The sequence below is a fragment of the Sceloporus occidentalis genome, unplaced genomic scaffold (genome assembly GCF_023333645.1).
Source record: "Sceloporus occidentalis isolate IW3139 unplaced genomic scaffold, rSceOcc1.0.p SCAF_6, whole genome shotgun sequence".
Classification (NCBI taxonomy): domain Eukaryota; kingdom Metazoa; phylum Chordata; class Lepidosauria; order Squamata; family Phrynosomatidae; genus Sceloporus; species Sceloporus occidentalis.
Window position 1 is genome coordinate 75,523,861 of NW_028316986.1, and position 7,250 is coordinate 75,531,110.

The window sequence follows — 7,250 nt, forward strand, 5'->3', positions numbered from 1 at the left end:
GAAAAACATACGATATTAACTTATTAATCAGCAATTGGCATAAATACCATAAAAGGCAGCAGATTTTGCCCAATCTTCAAAGCTAAGGAAAGTTGCCATAAGTCGACAGGGAACTTGAAGGTGTGCATGTGCGTGTGTATGTGTGCGCACACACATACACACACATATATACCACAGCTGGCACCCTTTTCAGTAACTGTGAGATTGTGAAGTACACCAAAATCCATGAAACAGTGTTACCTTTATTGACCAACCAAAACACATCAAAATACATGATGCAAGCTTTCAAAGCTCAACTGGCTTCTTCATCAGATAAAGATGTTAATAATCAAACAGAAGAAAGAAAAATATGACAATGTTAAGAGTCAAAACATTGATGATGTTGAAGTCATACACCTACATTTTATCAAGATGTTGTTATAGTTGTTCTTAGTTAAGATGGTACAGCAGGGTATTCATGTAGGCAGAGGCCATTGCTCCTCCTTGGTTCTGGGATCTCTGGGAGACAAAGAGTAAATTCCAGGAGCTAAAATTGTAAAGACCATTAGCAACACAATAAGGGCCTCCTTTTTTTGTCTTTCTCTTGCTTGACTGTTAACTCCTTTGTCTGATGAAGAAACCAGCTGAGCTTCAAAAACTTATATCATGTACCCAATAAAGGTATCACCCTTTAGTGGATTTTGGATGTTTTTGTCTTTTGCTGTATGGCCAACACAGCTACTCCTGGATATATAGTCAGAACAGTAATAGGTACTCATGATCTTTTCACCAACTTCTGGTAACAACAAGAACGGCAATAAAAGTATCACTGTTTTGTGGATCTTGGATGTTATTGTACTTTGCGATATGTCCAAAGGGTACCTGTGGATATGTGAGATAGATTTGTAAACTAGACTTGTGATCTCAAACCGCTAGGGATTAACATTTACAATTGTTAATAGCATAGCATTTACATTTCTATACCGCTTCATACTGAGCTAAGTAGTTCCTAGGTGGTTTACGCTTAGAGCTAATTGCCCCTAACAAGCTGGCTACTCATTTTAGCAACCTACGGAAGGATGCAAGGATGAGTCAACCCTGGAGTCCTGGGATCGAACTCACAAACTTGTGGCTGCAATACTGGCTGAAGTACTGGCATTTAACCTCTGCATCATCAGGGCTCCATAACTGAATTGTTAACAACTGAATGTGCCCTGAAAAACCTAGGCTTCAGACCGGCTGCACTCTAGTACAGTGGACCCTTGTTATACGCTGGGGTTTGGTTCCAAGATCCCCCGTGTATAACAAAATCCGTGTATGCTCAAGTCCCATTAAATATAATGACATAGCAAAATGGTGTCCCTTATAAAAAATGGAAAATCAAGGTAAATGTATACTTTTTTGGGACATTTTCAAACCGTGTATGCTTGAATCTGTGTATAAAAAATCCGTGTATAAGAAGGGCTGACTGTATAAGGATTTCCAAGGTGGTACAAATTGGGACATCAGGAAATGACATCTGCAGTACTTTCCTGCTAATCCAAGTTTTGGAGCAGGGGGAAGGCACTCTTGTCAGTGTAGTTACATCTAATGATGCATAATCTCAGCTCATATTTGTCTTTTTAGTCTCAGCATGAGAAAGAAGATGTTCATTTTTCCTAACAAATGAATCCTTATTAATGAGCATCATTTGCATTAGCTTTCTTCATCATCCCATATAAAAATAGATATTCATTTTCTTCAAGTCTGTCGTTGTTTCCTTATTTTATTCTTCTTAACAAGTCTCCACTTCCCCTCACCACACACACCATAATAAGAACCACTAGTTGGTTGTTAGATTCCTCTTTTTCTCTGGGATTGGATGGTATGAACAGCTTGTTAAATCTAAAATGCAAGAGAATGAAGAAAGTATCTTTGGGGCCCAATAGAAGATAAGAAGGGAGGGCTGCCAGATCTAGGAGTACTAGAAATACTAGGATTCAGAAATAGAAGCATTTCTGGTGGAAGCATGTCTGGTGGAAAATAATGTTAATATTTGAATATTTCCATGGAGCCTGGGAATATTTTCCCCCCAACAACATTAAATTTTAGTATTTTAATCATTAAGCACCATTACTGTTCCTTGTTATTCTTATCTGTTACTTTTTAAAGCTAATTTGAGAGGCATTTTTAGTCAGGTTAATTTTTTAATAATTGAACAGTTTTATATCTTACTCCATAAACTGTAACTGCTAAATCACTGGACACACCATGCTGTTAAACTACTTCAGTCTCTAGACACATTGGGGCAAACTGATGTCCAGATGTTACATCTGCTTCTCCCATTCACCCCAAATACTTCAGGGAGAGAACATGACAAAAGGGAATTCTCATCTTCTCTCATACAAACAATAGCTTGCCTGGAAGTGTACTCACAATGTAGGTAGTTAAGTTCCAGCATTTGTTGCACTCTTTCAGCACCTAGACAACTCTGTAGCTATATACAGACATAGGTGGTCCCTGTTTGGAAAAAAAATCTATCACAAAATCTGTCTTTTTGGACCACCATACCCTTAAGGGTTTTTTTTGTTTTGTTTTGTTTTTTGTTTTTGTTTTTGTTTTGGGAGGGAGGCTAAACTTCATGGCATAAAAATGGACAAAAGAAGTTGTCTTGGGCTATTGATACATCTACTTCAGTATTTCCTTGCCTGCCTTGCAAAATTTCTCTAGGTGTTCAATCAAGAGATTTTTCCCAGCTAGAATTACAGGACCGGACTCCTGTAGCTTCAATAATTAAGATTCCTAATCAGGAAGCGGTAACAAAGTTCCATCAGCATTACTCCTCCTCACTCCCCCAAGCCTACCTTTTAGCTGCTGCAGCCACAGGTATATATTGACTGATGGAGGCTGCAGCTGTGTGTAGAGATGCTACCAGTTGTGTGTCCTTTAGTTCTATGTGTAGTACTGAAGGTGATGTTACCATCAATTCCCTCACTCCTCACCAGTCAATATAAAATCTTCTTGGAGTTGTTGCAGCAGCTAAAAGGTGGGTGGGATGAAGGAAAAGGAGAAAATGTGCCAGTTTTGCCTGATGGAACTTTATGGTACCTCTTCCTGACTCAAGATCTTCTACAACTACAGAGTTGAAAACCATCCTGTTCAGAGAAGCGTTCCCAGGCATTGCATAATTGTCGCTTACTATTTGATGTTCTTGTGGTGCCTGTTTATTGAACCATTTCCTGTATTGCTATGTACTGTATATGTATTATCCTACTTGAGAGTATGTATTTTCCCTGGAAAATGATTAACCATCCATTATGAAGCCTCGCCCTCCCTCCAGTCCATCTGCCTTGGTCCAGGCCTTGGAGGTAGAGAGGAACTGCTGGACCTCTTACCCTTTCCCTCCACCACTCCCTTCTCCTTCTGTGTCATGTCTTTTTAGATTGTAAGCCCGAGGGCAGGGAATCGTCTAACTAAAAGATTGTATGTACAGCGCTGTGTAAATTTACAGCGCTTCATAAATAAAGGTTAATAATAATAATAATAATAATAATAATAATAATACATATTAAAGCCACATGAGCCTTGTTCCATATTCAATCTGGCAAGAATATTTCCTGTCCTACATGGAGATGCCAGGGACTGAACTGGAGCCATCTGCATGTATACCCCTTGTCCTATCCCTCAGCTTTTTGGGCATCACTAGATTTTTAAAATGTAATTATTTGGTATGCAGCAACACAGAGAGAGAAGGAACCAAATCATTCTTACTGACCATGCCTCTAGTTTTAAGGAATCTCCTAAAGTATTTATCCTTAGGCAGAAAGTGTACCTGGAAAATTTCCATTTCAAAGCAGACAGAAGGAGCTAAAAAGATGAGGAAGCTGAAAATACATTATAGGTAGCAATTTTCAAAGAGAAAGCCATGTTATTCTGCTTCAGTAATTTAAAAAAAGTGATGGAGGAAAAGGGGGTCTTGTACTACACTTAAGACTAACCAATTTATTTATTTTTTTAGTAAGAACGTCCCTGGATTAAAATCCCATTTTCTCAGAAAGTGTGCTCAAGTCTTGGGCATAAATGCAGTTACATAACTGAGGGAGTGGGAGCTGAGTGAAATGTGATACAGACAAGGCTAATTATCACATCAAGGCCCAGCCATTATAGCCTTTGTAAGCTAATACAGAGGGCACCAAGGCTTCAGTATTCCAAGTGTGAAAGCATTCTATACTGAGTAAACATCCTCAAACGTATTTCCCTGATTTCCTTTATTTCTTATAAGTAACACCTCTTTTATCTGCCATTCATTAAAGGCATTTGATATTACTTTCTATCAGGTGTGCCTTATGAAAGACCTCCACAGTGGCATCACTAGGGTTGGTATCACCTGATGCAGGTACCTGAAAAGGGGTGCCAGGGGAGGTGCTAGCAGACTGCTTTGCCATCTCTACCCTCCTGATGTAACTTCCTGACAGTGGAACACACTCCCTTAGAGTGTGGTGGAATCTCCCTCCTTGGAGGTCTTTAAATAGAGGCTGGATGGCCATCTGTCAGGTATGCTTTGATTGAGATTTCCTGCATGGCAGGGGGTTGGACTGGATGGCCCTTATGGTCTCTTCCAACTCTATTATTCTATTATGCCTTGCTCTCCTGTCATCAGCCACCCATCTGCCACCTGGCCACATCCAGAAAGGTCTGGGCTAGCTGGGAAGGAGTATGGAGCAGCAGGAGGGAGAGGATGGTAGGTCAATGCTCTGCAATCACAGCATCCCCTTCCTCTTCCATGCCCTTCCCTTCCCCCTTCTGCAGAGATGCCCAGCTGGTGGTAGGGGTTGGCAGAGGGTGAGATGGACAATGAGCACATGCCCCACCAGGTGTTCACCCCACTCTGAGCTGTCACCTGGTCCTGTCCGCTTCCTCAAATCACCTTAGTTATGCCAGTGGATTCCCATGACTCCCAATTATCAAGAGTCCTTGCCCAGGCCTTGCAAATGCAGGGCTGTGGTTTCCTTTATCAAATCAAAGCATCTATAATTTTGTCTTCCTCTTTTCCTATTGCTCCCCACTTTACTGAGCATTATGATATTTTCAAATGAGTCATAGAATCAAAGCTGGCAGAGACCTCAAAGGCCATCCAGTCCAACCCTCTGCCATGCAGAAATTGTTGTATTCTCTCAGGATGTGTCCTAAGTATGAGAGCCTGTGTTTAGAGGTGGTGGAGGGGGGGGGGGGGGTTGGCAAACACTGGGATTTCAATTTTGGTCCATTTATTTGCCTTTTTGGTAGTCCCTATCCATAAACCCCTCAACCAGTGTCACATTTCTAATGAGATGATTCTCTTCCTTTTAGCTTTTTTTATGTCCCTCTTTCACAACCATACATATAAGCCAAATACACTATGACAAGAATGATCCTGCCTTTGATATTTAATGATATATCTCTACATGAGGATCTTTTTTTAGTTTCTTCACAGCTGCCTTTCCAAATCTTGGTCTTCTTCTGATTTCTTGACGATAGCTTCCATTTTGATTAATGACAGGCAATGATAATGCACACCTGTATGTGCTTTATCTTGAAAACCCTATGATGAGCCAAACCAGCCACTAAATCCATAGTAACAAATATTTACCTCTCATTGATATGAAACTTGTGCATATAGAGAGCAACATTATCAGCAATCGGTAAGATACAACACAAGAAATAATTAACAAGAGCAATACAATAGCCACATCTTAACCTTCCCATAGGATTGGCTTATCTGCTGGAAAGTTCAGCCTGAAAAGTAAGAGAACATGGTTAAGAAAAGCTTGGATCCTAAGACTGTGAAATTTATCACACTGAGGTTTATGCAGCTCAGATCCGGGATGACTCCTGGTTCAGCTATGCAAATTCACGTTATAACGTGAGTGTTTTATCACACCTGGCTGCCCTTCTGTTGCCATTCTGAATCGAAGGGGAATCAAATCCAAGGCAAGTCACCTGGTGCGGATTCACACAAAGCAGAGTGAATGCACTTTGTCTTACCACACTGGTGCATACCATACAGATTCAACTATTTGAATTGGGACCCTGGCGCATGCTCAGTGGGGGTCTGAACGCATCCTGAACCTTTGCACTTCCAGGGTGAAGAAGGGAGCCTGGTTCCACTTTCACGTGAATGCTAGCCTCACGTGAATGACTTCCTTTTATTTTCCCATCCCTGGCAGCCAAATTCAAAGGGTCCTCCGTGTCTGAGCCCCCATCTATTTCAGCTATATCTACATCTATCCTTGTGTCATTCTCATCTATTTCAGCTACATCTATATCTATCCTCCTGTCATTCTCCTCATCTATTTCAGCCACATCTACATCTACCTCCTGTCATTCTCCTCATCTATTTCAGCCACATCTACATCTATCCTTCTGTCATTCTCCTCATCCATTTCAGCTACATCTTACATCTATCCTCCATGTCAGAGCCCCCATCCAATTATTATTATTGTTGTTGTTGTTATTATTATTATTCACTGCAAAACAATCAGTGTAGAAGATGCACGTTTACTTGGAAGTAAATCCTTTGGATCTGAATGCTAGCCTCACTTGAAAGATTGCTTCATGTTCTATGGGCTTTAGAGTCCGCTTTGGCACCCAAACTAGAACTCTTTTTTGGGAGATCTGGTCCGTCTTGGCACTAAAACTAGCACTATTTCTCTGGGATATATACTTCGTTTCTTTCCAGTGACACAAGCAGCCTTTCCCCCTCCTCACCAGCATTTCCCCTCAGCAGCAATGGAAGCCGGGGGGGGGGGGAGTACAGGAAGCAAATGGGGCAAAATTGCAGCGCAGCATCATGGGAAATGTGGGACCTTGGAGGTTTGGGGGGGGGGGGTTCCCAGGATGGAAGCAAAGTTGCATTCCACACCAGACCAATTCGGAGCGCAATCGAAGTGAGCTTGGAAGCGAATTCTGTGAATTCACTTTTTTTCCTGAATTAATCGAAATGAGGAGTCACTTTGGAATCACTGAGGAAGCGCCATGGAAGGAGAGCCCATAGAAAGGAATTGTGAGTGATAACACATTCATGTTATGGCATGATTTTGCATGTTGGACCCGCAGTCACATCAGATCTGAGCCGCAAAAATCTCCCAAACTTCAGTGTGATAAACACCTGTGAGTGTAATAGGCTTAACATTTACTGAACAGGGCTTTCCCACTTTTGTCTTTACTCTGAAGCCCTCGTCTATACTTAGTGTTGAGAGGTTAATTGTTGGGAATACTACTAGATACAGTGGGTGGTCAGAAGGTAGATGGAT